The 13,975-nt window shown below is 46.6% G+C and overlaps 1 long non-coding RNA gene across 1 annotated transcript in view; it reads left to right on the forward strand.

Moving 5' to 3' along the window:
* The first annotated feature begins 1,490 nt into the window (after positions 1-1,490).
* Positions 1,491-13,975, forward strand: part of LOC124518459 (uncharacterized) — a 28,043-nt gene continuing 15,558 nt past the window's right edge. Inside the window, exons 1-3 of the long non-coding RNA XR_006963676.1 lie at positions 1,491-1,639; positions 4,647-4,743; positions 12,745-12,826. This is a non-coding gene — a long non-coding RNA (uncharacterized LOC124518459). The remainder of the gene's footprint in view (positions 1,640-4,646; positions 4,744-12,744; positions 12,827-13,975) is intronic.

Genomic DNA, 13,975 nt, shown 5'->3' on the forward strand with positions numbered 1-13,975 from the left:
ACTTTCTCCGGTGACCTCCAGGTAACACAGTTTCCCCCCTCTCCCCCATGTGCCCAGAGCATAAAAAATAAAAGACAAAGAAAGATGGGTACCATAGAATTCATTGTGGCTGCATAGAACAGAAACTCAAGCATATACTACTTTGTCTCTCATATAAAACCAGGTTCACGGGTGGGCAGCTCAGGGCTTGTGGGGGAGATCCGCAAAGTCATCAGAGACCAAGCTTTTCTGGCTTTTCCTTCTGTCCTCTTCTGAATTGGCTTAAGATCTCAAGGCTGCTGGAAAGTTTACTCTGCCCGTTCAAGGAAGGAACAAAGCAAAGGGCATGAATGTGTGATTCTATTAAAGTAGGAGCACAGATACTCCAGTGCACCAAAAGGGCCAAGATGGAGTGTTAACACTTCTTTCTACTAGCCTCACTTCCCATCTTAGTGTCTTGCAACTGGCAGGTGTGCAGTAAATATTGCTGAGTGAAGTGTGTCTTCCACAGCAGCAACTTCCTGCTTGTATGGAAAACTGAACATGCAACAACCACACCTGAGATTTATCGCACCCTTGACTTCAAATCAGGCACAATGCTTACGGAAGCACCTTGCATGCATCTTTTTATTTATTAGAATTGTTTTTTAGTTGTGGTAAAGTGTGCTATTTTTCAGTAATGATTTTAATGTTTATTTATTTTTGAGAGAGAGGGAGACAGAGCGTGAGCCAGGGAGGGGCAGAGAGAGAGGGAGACACAGAATCGGAAGTAGGCTCCAGACTCTGCGCTGTCAGCACAGAGCCCAACACGGGGATCGGACCCACGAATTGCGAGATCGTGACCTGGGCCGAAGTCGGATGCTTAACCAACTGCGCCCCCCAGGTGCCCCATTAGTAATGATTTTAAACATCTGGGCTCTGAGGCCCAGAGAGGTTAAGTGACTTGCCTGAAGTCACACAGGAAGTGGTGGACCATGGACTTGAACCCTCGTTTGCTTGACTCAAAAGGTCCTTTTCTTAACTATTAGGTGATCTTGCTTCCTTGATTCTGAAGAAGCTATGTCAGGAACTGTGTGCTGGAATATTCATTGCAACGTTATCAGATATCACGCTTACGAGAGGCTTATTTTGTGCCCAACTCTGTTCTACGCGTTTTATGTGCATTATCCTGTGTAATCCTCCCAAACAGTCCTACGAGGTAAGTACTGTAATTATCCCAGTTTACAGATGTGGAAGCTGACTCACAGGGAAGTTAAGTACGTAGCCCTTGAGTGGCTGAGCTGGGATTCAAACCCAGGCAGTCTGGCTGCTGAGCCCGTAGGACACGCTGTCCGTGCGTCCCCGATATCCTTTCAGCAGCCACCTTTCTGTGCAAGCCCATCTGATTCTTCAAACCTCCCGTGCCACACTTGCACAACCCCAAGAGTGAGGACATTTTGCAACCTTGTCACCTCACCCGCCTCCCTGGAGTCCCGGACCTCCTAACCGCCCATACTTGGACTTGGCTCTGTCCACCAGGGCTGGCTCGGCAAGTGTGGGGGCGAACCAGAAGTGCCAGGGGGTTCACGTTTTCTGGGAGCATCCCTCAACGGATGACTGACGGGAGTTCTTGCTCTGGAAGATAAATACCTAGCTCCCTTGCCTCCAGGACAACTCGGAGGTATGTTCTATGGTTCCCAGTCCTCCCCAGCAGGAGTGAGCTCCAGCTGCCCACGGTGGTAATTTGCTTGGTAAAGTGTCCCTTTGTATTAACTTCCCTCCTCTCCCTGTCTCCCTTTCCTACTCCCTTCCTCATATGTCCTGAAATCACCTCTCAAATAAGTAATTTGCAGTAGAGCCCTTGTCTCTGAGTCTCTTTACAGGAAACTCAAACCAAGTAGTATCTAAAGTCCTAACCATTACACCCTGCCTGGACATATCGATGTTGTTTGTACGTGCAAACAAAACCAGCAACTTAGAAAAAAACCCGGAAGTCGCCTAAACAGGGAACTGGCTAAATCAAAATCAATCCTATCCCACTTTGTATTTGATTTTATTATTATTTTTTAAACGGTTCTTTATTTTGAGACACTGGGAGAGCAGGGGAGGGGCAGAGAGAGAGGGAGAGACAGAACCCCAAGCAGGCTTTGCCCCGTCAGCACGTAGCCTCACACAGAGCTCGGTATCTCACAAACCATGAGATCATAACCGGAGCTGGAATCAAGAGTTGGACGCATAACCGACGGAGCCACCCAGGAGCCCCTTACTTTGTTACTTTTGACGCTCTGGGCGTGGTGTGGGGAGAGAATGGTGTTAACTGGGAGTTGCCAAGGGAAGCTCTCAAGTGCAAGTGTGTATGTTGTCGTGTATGCATGTGCGAATGTCTGCCTGAGTGCGATGTTACATGGGCACAGACCTCTTAGATGAGCTGCTACCACACCATAAAAACTCGCCTGAAACTTCACGGCCATACAGTCCAGCCAAGAGCAGGCAAACGTTGACTAGTGGACCAATTCCTCTTTCCAGACAGCCTAACAGGAAGGGCATCTATTGATAAGATCAGCACAAACGAATTTGCCATTTGATGTGAATTTGCAGAGTTCAAGCCAGAGTACCTCCGGCTCTGGGTTTTCTGTTTTTGTGGGTTTTGAGGGGGAGGGTTTCTTTCAAAAGGCCGGAGGCTGGAAGAGGAGTGTGTGGAGGAAGGAAACGGAGGCAGCTTAAACTAGAGACTGTTGTGGGGTTCTTGTCAACGAAAATTTTGCATATGTTTTTAAAAAATGTTTCTTTTTTATTTTTGAGAGAGAGAGAGGGAGGGCACGTGTGAGCTGGGGAGGAGGAGAGAGGCGGGCAGAGGGTTTGAAGCAGGCTCTGTGCTGACAGCAGCGAGCGCCATGTGGGGCTCGAACTCACGAACCGTGAGATCATGATCTGAGTAGAAGTTGGATACTTAACCAACTGAGCCACCCAAGTGCCCCTAAATTTTACATGGTTTTTTTGCCAAGTTATTTAGGGGTACTTTGCCAGAGCCTGACTCAGAGAGGTTACTATCCCAGTCTGAGGTCCAGGATCAGGCATTGGTCAGGCCTGGGATCTGAAATGTCAGCCGAGCTCAGGCAGTTAGGCATCAGACTCTTGATCTCAGCTCAGGTCTTGATCCCAGTGTTTTTATTTATTATCTTAAAAATAAATAAATAAGTGAAAGTTCAGCTGAACTGGTCCTTCCACCTGAGATAAAAGACCACGCCTCAGACCTTTCTCTCTCCTCTGAACAGAGCCCTTTCTCAACACCAAGTCCTTAGTGTACCTCATGTCATCTTATCCTCACCACAACCCTATGAAGTATAAGCACTCTTATTATTTTCCTATTACGGATGAGGAAAATGGGGCCCTAAGAAGCCAAGTGACTTATTTGTTCAACGACACCCAGCCTTAGATATTTGGCAGAGCTGGGATTTGAGGCAAGGTCTACCTTCCTCCCAAGCTCTCGACACTTCTTAGCAGCTGAGGGAGAATGTGTGAGTCAGCACTGCTGCATAACAAATAGCCCCAAGATTTCGGCGGCTTGCAACACACACACATTTCTTGTTCTCATTAATGTTTGTGCTTCTGCTGGGCTCTGCCCCATGGGCCTTCTTGTTCTGTGCCCTAAAGGACATGTCCATTCCTGGGGCGGAAGGGAAGTACAAGAAAGAAGGAGAAAACTCTAGCAATGCCCTTTAAAACTCTCTCTTGGAGGTGATGTGCAGCAGTCTCCCTCAAATCCAATTGGCCAAGTCAGTGGGGGCAGTGACGGGCAATCCTTTTATAGGGAAAGTGGGAAGGGGTGAAAAGTGGAGAACAATAATACAATCTCCTGCCTTTTTGGTCACCAATATTAACTTCTCTCCCATCACTTAAAATACCATCCAACCCCCTCAAGAAAGACACCTCAAAAAGTCACATACAGCCATGATGGAAGGCTTGGAGCATAGGACGTGATGGTCTCTGCTTCATGTGTTAAGAGAATGTTGTCTTTGAAAACCTCTTCTGCAGGGCCTTGTACCACCTGGGAGGGATGAATAGGCTGTCACTGTTTCAACCTCCTGTCGGACAAGCTGGGGAAAGGCATTTCAGCAGCGGGAGAGCTAGAAGACCAGCCAGGCCGGTCATAGCAAGAAATAACAACAGCAACAAACATATATTGTGCACTTCCTATGGGCCGGGCAGCATGTTAAGGACTGTGTTTCATTATATCCCCACAGCAATACCTTTTTATGATTTGATCCCATTCATTCGCATTATCAACTCATTTTACAGATAAGAAGGCCAAGGCTTGGAGAGCTTGACCCCAGTTTATAGAACCACTTGCTTAACCATTGAGATAACTCCTCTCATTGCTTAGTCTACATGGTGGCTTACGGTCCTGAGATATTAACCCTTCAATTTCTATAGGTGCCATCTCACTTGTAACGCCTTTAGTGGCATCTGAGGCAGTCGAACACTCCCACCAAGCTCTCCCAACAGTCCCACTGGTCTACAAGTTTAGTTGCTTTCATAATGAGATACCAACTAGCAGTTACTGAAATAATATAGAAATGTATTTCTCTTTTATATAAATGTACAAATAGGCAGCCTTGGGCTAAGTGGCAGCTCTATAATCATTAGGTACCCAGGCTCCTTCCATCTTGTTTTTCTTCTGTTTCCAGCACGTACCTCCCTTTTCGTGATACAGTATGGCTGCTATAGCACCTGCCATAACATCTGCATTCTAACCATGGAGACCTTATAAAGGGGAAGTGAAAGGTATGTCTCATACTTTTAAGCATACTTCCTAGAACTTATACACACAACTTCTATTTGCATCCTATTGGCTGGAAGGTAATCATATGGTTATATCTTGCTGCAATGAGGCTATGATGAAGTATAATCTCTATTCTGGTTGGCCTTATGCGGTCTTATTACTAAAGGAAGAAGGGAGCACAACATCGGGGAAAACTTTTTTCTTTAAGTTTATTTATTTATTTTGAGAGACAGAGAGAGAGAGAGAGCACACGCAAGCAGGGGAAAGACAGAGAGAGAAGGAGAGAGAAAATCCCAAGCAGGCCCCACACTGTCAGTCCAGAGCCCAATGCGAGGCTCGAGCTCACGGACTGTGAGATCATGACCTGAGTGGAAATCAAGAGTCAGATGCTTAACTGACTGAGCCACCCAAGTGCCCCTTGGGGAAAACTTTCTAAAGAGGGGCTCACCAAGTCTGTTGGTGAGGTGCCCCAAACTGGTTAATAAATCAAACCACTACTCTTCCAATATATGCCCCAGATTAATTTAAAGCTGGGGCTGGGCCTTGCGATGGGTAGAGCAGAGAAAGGGGTGTGGTCTGGTCGGTTTCTCCTCTGGCTCCCAAATTCATTACACAAAATCCCTCTTTAAAAGGCTGTTTATGAGACGGGCTTGCATTTCTCTTGGGGCATTTGCCCTTTACCCGATGCCAGCAAACTTTTCAAAGTCTCCTCTGACCACACTTGACAATGAGGTGAGTCCCCATGAATGGCTTTTTGATCTGTCGCTGTACAGGGTTAATCCCGTAAGTGATGGGTTCAGATGGCTGCTTTGCTGCTTGCTTGCTGCCCATGTGACCTTGGGCGAATGACTTCACCTCTCTGAGCCTCAGTTTTTCCCTCTGTAAAATGAAAGTCACAGTAGTGCTTGCTGTATACAGCTATGTCAGGGGATGGATGAGATGACGACGGGAAGTGTTTAGCCTGCTGCTTGGCCCTGAGCACTCAATACAATTGAATGATTATTACTTTTCTCAGCGAATTTTTAAAAAATAGAGTGTCTCCTTGAGCAACTGTTTAGAACAGTACCACCCATTAGAAATAGAATGTGAGCCACATGTGGAATTTGTGTTTTTCCAGTAGCTACACTAAAAACGTGAAAAGAACAAGTAAAACGAATTTTAAAAATTTTTTTTAAAGTTTTTATTTATTTATTCATTTAAGTAAGCTCTACACCCAATGTGGGGCTCAAACTCATGACCCTGAGATCAAAAGTCACATGGTCTTCCTCCCAAGCCAGCCGGGAGTCCCAAGAACAAGTGAAATTAATTTTAATTTAGCCCAATATATCCAAAGTGTCATTTCAGCATGTAATCAATATAAAGAAAAATATTCATGAAATATTTTTTACCCCCCCCCCCATTTTTTAATGCATTAGGCTTCAAAATCCATTGTGTATTTTATACTGACAGCACACCTCGGTTTGGACCAGCCACATTCAAGGGCTCAGAACCACATGTGGAGAGTGGCCTCGGTATGAACAAGATAAACTTATCCTTCCCTGGTTTTGTCTCTGTGCATAGCCAAAGAAACATTATTGTACATCCAAATTGCTGGGACCTTGGCTGAGTCTATCTGCTGGAAGCTTTCAGCATATTCTTAGGTCACCGATCTCTAGAAAACAGAAAGTGAGGACATCTCCAGCCCCCACCAGCTTCCTCCAATCTCAGGTTTGCTGCCTCAACTACTGTCTTCTAGAGGCCCAGCAGAAAGGGTCTGATGCAGCAGCAAGTGCATATGTAAATGTACAGGAAAACGTCTGTAAGATTCTTACCAAATTGTTGAGAGGAACGTCAAAGCAGACTTTGTAGTAATGCCCCTGAATTTTTCCATTGAGAATGCATTCATGTGTTACTTATTTAAGCAAAACATGAGAGAGAAAGAAAGGTAAAGGAGTGTAACCATGATTTGGAGTAAGTCTCCAAGAACTTGAACAGAAAACAGGGCAAGCGTGGAGACGACAAGATGGACCTTGGTACCAGCTGCCTGCATTTGCAGCCAGCCCTGCCATCTACCCGCTGGGTGACCTGGGGCAAGTTTCTTTCTTTTCTTTTCTTTTCTTTTCTTTTCTTTTCTTTTCTTTTCTTTCTTCTTTCTTTCTTTCTTTCTTGCTTTTAATATTTATTTGGGGGGGGGAGGGGCAGAGAGAGAGGGAGACACAGAATCCGAAGCAGGCTCCAGGCTCTGAGCTGTCAGCACAGAGCCCGATATGGGGCTCGAACCCATGAGCCATGAGATCGTGACCGGAGCCGAAGTTGGAGGCCCAACTGACTGAGCCACCCAGGCACCCCTGGGGCACGTTTCTTATGCTCTCTGGACCTCAGTTTCTTAATAAAATGGGGAAAATCAAGGGACATATGCCCCTGGGTCGTTTTGAGGATTAAATGCGTGAACACGGTAGGGTGTTGTGATCATGCCTGACAGAGAAAGTACTCAAAAAATGTTTTTGTGGTTTTTGGTTGGGAGAAGGTAGCAGGAAACTCTCTCAGTGAAGACACACTGAAGGGGGATCCGGATGAGGAGTCTGGATCTGCCGTTACCTAGTTTGTGTGAACTTGGGTCTCAGTTTTATGCTAATACTAATTCTAATATTAACAACAGCAACGTACGTGTTTGCGTACTTACTATCACCCAGGAACCTCACGTGTTTTATTTCGTTGGCTATTCACAACATCTCTCTGAGGCAGATGCTATTATTATTTCCCTTCTCCAAATGAGGAAACAGAGGCTAAGAGGTGTGAAGCAGCTCCCCCGAGGCCACACGGCTACTAAGGCCCAGAGGAGGGATTTGAATTCAGGGCTGTCTGCCAGATAGAAGAGCCTGAGGCGATGCCCACTGCACCACCCTGCCCCATCTGTAAGGTCTTTCCCAGTTTTGCTGGTCTGTGATGCTGGGAGGTGAGTTGCATGCTGGGAGCTAAGAGTTCTGGTTTCAAGTGCTAGTTCTGTTGAGTTTCTGGACCCCAGAGTGGGCCTGTCAGTTTTGTCATCTGTAAACTGGGGCCAAGAAAATGAAGCACCCTGCATTTGAAGGTTGTCTTGCCAGCTTCCTTTAGACCTTTGCTACCTCTTTTTATCTTCCCAAACACCTCACTCATGAGGTCACGATGAAGATCACAGGATGTAGGTGGAAGGTCTTTGAGATGCTTAAATAGCACCAGGCTTCTAGGCCAGACTACCCAAGAGGAGTGGGAAGGAGGAAGTTGTAGGGAGAGAAATCCGAACCTGATTACATTAAAGGATGCATGTGGGGTTTTGAGAGAACAGTGACTTTTGCACAGAATCTCAGGAGGGAACGCACGGGCGCACACACGCATATGTCCTCACGTAGGCACACGTCTGAGACACCCTGGAAGCTGACATTTGGGGGATGGGGAACAAGGAAGTTGTTAAATTATCCAGCTGTTCTGTCTAAATATGTTGTACATCTGGCGGCCTGGAAACCTCTGGGTGACTTTTCACTTTACAGTCACCGTCTTGCTGTTTGGACTCAACCTTAGGGCTCTAGAGGAGGAAATAGGAAAGATGAAAAGAGAAACATGGGTAGGTTGGAGGCAAGGGGGGGGGGAAGCACAGAGAGAGAGAGAGAGAGAGAGAGAGAGAGAGAGAGAGACTGAGAGATTTAGACACAAACATACAGAGACAGACAGAAAGACAACAGGAGAGAAGCAGACAGGGGGAAGTGGGGGGAAAGAGAGTGAGGGAGAGGAGACCCAAGCAGAGAGACGGAGAGAAATAAACACAGAGACAGAGAAATTCACACAGAGGCAGAGACACAAACACAGGAAGAGATAGAAAGATAGATGAGATAGAGAGACTCACTCAGAGAAAGTCAGACCCGGACGTACAGGGTAAGAGAGAGAAAGAGACAAAGATTGGGAGCAGAGAGACCCACACGCAGAGATGGAAGCAACACGGACACAGACACTCAGACATACTCCAAATGACAGATTCGCGTGAAGAGATGGGCTGCCTGTCCAAGGAGGAAGTAGGGACAGAGCTGGAGAGGGACAAAGAGATTGAGATGGCGAGAGACAAACGCACAAATGGAGCAGAGAATAGAAAGAGACAGAGAATAAGAGAAACGCTGAGAAAAAGGCAAAGAAACAGAGATCCACAAAGAGAAGAAAATAAACCATTCGAACAAAAAGAGCCGTCAGGATTTTCTGTTCTGCCAAAAAATCTTGGGAGTCAGAATGTGTTGTGTTAGGGCCTTAATGCAAAACATTAATCTCTTCAGAGGAAAGAGTGGGCTTTAAAATATGGTTTTGATGCAAGTAATTGCTCCCCAAACAGGAAATTATTTTATTCATTTTTTCCTTTTCTTCTTAGAACACCAGGACCTTCTGAGGAGCAACCAAAGACAGCATTTGAGTGTTTATCTACTTTCCGCAAACATCTCACGTCAGCGGTTTCTTTTTAACAGGAGGAAAAAGTTTCTGGACAAGAATGAGGCCTCTTGATGAATGCTGTGGGGGCACAGAGTAGACTGCCATGTAGAAAGTGCTAGAACAGGGAAAGAAATCCTCCTGCACTTCTCAGGCTGATGGGTGATGAGTAGTGGCTTCTTAAAGTGCTCTCTGTGAAAAGGAGTTCTGAGGCCACATCTCAGGAAGGAGGATTGCTGTGATCCACAACTGATGTCTGTCACGCTCAGGGTGGCCATATCTCGGGAACATGGTCCAAGATATTGACTGGGTGAATTGAGATGGCCACCTTTAAACTGAAGCAGCCACTTTATCCTCAATGCTGCCTTCATGTCTAATGCATGGTTTTCTCAGTAACTGTTTTTTTTTTTTTAACGAATTCTTTAATTTATACTTCTTTGGATGTGAGTTCATTTGAGTCTGTCAGGTCCTACAGCTCAGTGATCCCTCCCAGAAGTGAGTGGCCAGGGAGTGCTGTGAGGAAGGCGGTGCTGTTTCTGTTTCATACACGCAGTCAGCAAAGAACTCACTGGCAGGGTGACATTTGAGCCAAGACTGAGGCAAGTGAGGGAGCAAACCATGAGGATATCTGGGGGACGATGTTCCAGGCAGTGGAAACAGCCAGTTCAAAAGCCCTGAGGCAGGACTGTGCTTGACATGTTTGGAGAACAGTGAAGAAGCTGGGATGGCTGGAATGAAGGGAGTGAGAGCCAGAGCAGTGGATGTTGTGGTGAGAGGTGCCTGAGACTAATTCCTATAGGGCTGCACGGTCGTATTACAGGCTTTGGCTTTGACCCTGAGCAAGATATGGGCCATCAAAGGATTTAGAGCCTAGAATTGACTTACGTTTTAAGAGGATCCCTCTGGCTGCTGGGCTAAGAACAGACCAGGTAGAAGGAGTGAGGAGGTCACAGCGTTTCCAGATGAGAGGTGATGGTGGCTGGGTCAAGGGAGAAGGAAGGGTCCGAGAGGGACCCTTCTCCCGATAGGGAGAAGTGGTCCGATTCTGGATATGTGTTGGAGGCAAGAGATGGCAGAATTTGCTAACGGATTGGATTAGGTGTGGGATGTGAGAGAATAAGAGAGTCAAGGGTGATCCAAGAGGACAAGAGAGTCAGGATGATCCCAAGTTTTGGCCTGAGCAATTTAAAGGATGGAGCTGCTACCACTCCCTGAGTCTGGGAGGGGCTAGTATAAGGCAACAGATCAGGAGCTCAAGGTCAGACATGGATTCTGGGGTGAGATCATGGAATTCAACTGAAGGCGTACTGGCTGCATCAGGAGATTGCCCTTTCTTTTTTGCTCCTTCTATGGCCTCTTGGCATGTCTATATTTTGATTCTTCCTCTTCTCTTTTCAAACAAGTTTTCTCTGATTATTTTTTCAACATCCCTCAGCATGAAAACATCTGACTCTACCCTGATCTGACTGGCTACTGCCTCTCTTAGTGTATGGTTTAGAGCAGCAATTTTCAAATTGTGTGCCAAGGCACCTGGGGGTTCTGCAGCAAACTCATAGGGGCACCATGTAATATTTTACATTTTCAAGGCAAATACAGTGATAGTTGACATCTCCCCGATGCCTCTTGAACTACTAGCTCAAGGTAGCTCAATGCAGTTTCAGCATCAGATTGCACGACATTCCTTTCCATGCCGCCATATCTTTGTAAGGTGGGTTTTCCGTGGTTGTTGTAATAAAAAGCAATTGTTACTTGAAAGTCAACCTGGAACGGGAAAGAAGGTGTTGCCCAATCTGCTGCCAAGGTTTGAGAATTCACGCAGTGCCCCAACATCCCATTGACAGCAATTGTGATTAAGAATGAAATAAAAAAATTTTCTTTCAATTTATCAGAGTCTAAGTTCTTAGGCCATAAATTCTTATGAAATTGTTTGGATCTAGCTACTTAATACATGGAACTGTTACCCATTTCTTTCCACTTAGCGCTTCCCCGAAAAAATGATGGAGAAAATAGATGCTTGCAGGGGAAGTTTGGGAGCGCCTGCTCGGGACAGAGTCTCTAATCGGTTACTGGCCAGCCAATGGGTTGTCTAGCTTTGGATCAGGTGACCATGATTGATCCAATCAGGTGTCCAGTTGGTCTAGGGCCCGCGTCCCGAGGAGGGGAGTGTGGGCGGGCAGGTGGGTAAATCACTTCCCTTAACCACATCCCTGACGCCAACTCGCGCGTAAACTGCAGAAACCTTACTCTAAGTCTCAGCCTGAGCCCTGCTGGTGTGGGGGAATTGTAAGATCCCAGAACTTGGTCACCTTTAAGACTCTTTCGATCCTTGAGGATCCATTTTGGCGCCCATCCCTCATCTCTGACACGCCTGGCACACATTGTGGTAATTTCTATTTTTCAGCTGCTGAGCCTTCCTGAATTTGGGACTTGCCCCGATAATGGCTCTCACGGGGGCAGGCGGCGCCCACTCCCAAGGAAGCAGAGGTTGGCGAGTCCTATCTGAGCCTCGCCTGCAGCTGGCTCGACCCGTCAGATGCCCGCACTGAGGGTTTTGACCGTGGAGTCGGCAAAGCGGCAGGGACAGGGAGAAATTGAGGGGGGCTGTGTGGGTGGTGTCGAAGCGGCAACACCGTCTATGTTCCGGGGCCAGCAGCGAGGTTGGCAGGAGCGTCGGTCCCTTGGCCAGCCTGGCCGGGTGGGCAGCACCAGCCGCAGTGGGAGGAGCTGTGTGTCCTCAGCGGCCTGGTCCGGGCAAGTTTCTGGCCGTGGGCCCTGCTGTGTGCCTGCCTTCTGTTTGTGCCTATTTTCTGACCTCGTTCTCCAGCCTTCCTGGCAATTGTGTGAGCTCAGCGCTCTCCCTGTCATAAATTCCCTTTCTGCTGAATTTAGTCAAGAGTCTGCTTCTGTATCTGGAGTTGCTACTAAAAACTGAACTGATTCTGGAACCCACTTTATTCATTTGTTGGTTGAAAGAAAAAAATGATTCTGGCATATATATAATATATTTGTCCCGTCTAAAGGCACTAATAAAACAAATTCCCATGTCTGCACCCACCAGCCATGAAAGAATAGCTTATGTGTCTCAGAAGTAGGGTGATCTTTGTTTTTTGAGTTTATTTATTTATTTTGAGAGAGAACGTGCATGAACGCGTGTGTGCATGTGTGCGCAAGTGGGGAAGGGGCAGAAAGAGAGGGAGAGAGAGAATCCTAAGTAGGCTTGGGGCTGTCGACACAGGATCCAAGGTGGGGCTGGATCCCACCAACCGATCTCAGATCATGACCTGAAATCAAGAGTCCAATGCTTAACCAACTGAGACACCAGGCACCCCAGAAATAGGGTGATCTTATGTTCTGGTTTGTTTGGGACAGTTTTGGTTTGTACCTGTGATATGCCATAATTATAACTAGCATCCTCCCTTTCATCCCCAAAGTATGCCAGTTAGGCAACAGAATACGTGGTCACCTTACCCAGATGCCTCCTGTGTGTCTCCAGGATAGTCCCCATCCTAGACTCTTCCTTCCCTCAAATAACCACCATCTGGAGGTTTGCTTTAATTATTCTCCCCTTTTCTTTACAGGTTAAGCACCAAAGCAAGAGCGCCTGGGGTGGCTCAGTCGGTTAAGCGTCTGAATTCGGCTCAGGTCATGATCTCATGGCTGGTAAGTTCAAGACCCGTGTTGGGCTTTGTAATGTCAGCTCAGAGCCTGGAGCCTGCTTCAGATTCTGTGTGTGTGTGTGTGTGTCTCTCTCTGTCCCCCACCCCCACTCGTGCTCTCTCTGTCTCTCAAAAATAAATACACATTAAAAAAAAAACACCAGGGGCGCCTGGGTGGCGCAGTCGGTTAAGCCTCCGACTTTAGCCAGGTCACGATCTCGCGTTCCGTGAGTTCGAGCCCCGCGTCGGGCTCTGGGCTGATGGCTCAGAGCCTGGAGCCTGTTTCCGATTCTGTGTCTCCCTCTCTCTCTGTCCCTCGCCCGTTCATGCTCTGTCTCTCTCTCTGTCCCAAAAATAAATAAACGTTGAAAAAAAAAAAATTAAAAAAAAAAAAAAAACAAAAAACAAACAAACAAAAAAAAAAAACACCAGGGGCGCCTGGGTGGCGCAGTCGGTTAAGCGTCCGACTTCAGCCAGGTCACGATCTCGCGGTCCGTGAGTTCGAGCCCCGCGTCAGGCTCTGGGCTGATGGCTCAGAGCCTGGAGCCTGTTTCCGATTCTGTGTCTCCCTCTCTCTCTGCCCCTCCCCTGTTCATGCTCTGTCTCTCTCTGTCCCAAAAATAAATAAACGTTGAAAAAAAAAATTTTAAAAAAAAAACACCAAAACAATGCACTGTTTAGTTTTACCTGTTTTTGAGCTTTATATAAACAGAATCATACTGCTCATTTTTTGTGTGTGACTTGCTTCTTCCACTTAGCGTTAGGCATGTGAGATTTATGCTTGTTGCAAATTGCTGTCGTTTATTTTCCTGCTGCATAATATTCCATTACGTGAATATGCCACAGTTTATCCTTTTTCCTGTGGAAGAGCATGTAACCTGTTTCCAGGCTTTGTCATTATAAACAACGCTGTGAGGAATGTTCTTGCATGTGTCTTTTGGTGGACACCAGCAAGGGTTTCTTCAGGGCTTACCCCAAGGGAAGTTGCTGGCTCATTATTGTGTACATAACCAACTTTATAATTTGTTTTTGCCAAGCTGTTTTCTAGAAAGGAGGTTATCAATTATGTTAGTTTCCTAAAGCTGTTGTAACAAATTTCCGCAACTTTGGTGGCTTAAAACAACAGAAATGTATTCTCTTACTTCTGGAAGCC

This window comes from Lynx rufus, unplaced genomic scaffold (genome assembly GCF_022079265.1).
Source record: "Lynx rufus isolate CCGP_SWC_20201006 ecotype Redwood Valley unplaced genomic scaffold, mLynRuf1.p SCAF_24, whole genome shotgun sequence".
Classification (NCBI taxonomy): Eukaryota; Metazoa; Chordata; class Mammalia; order Carnivora; family Felidae; genus Lynx; species Lynx rufus.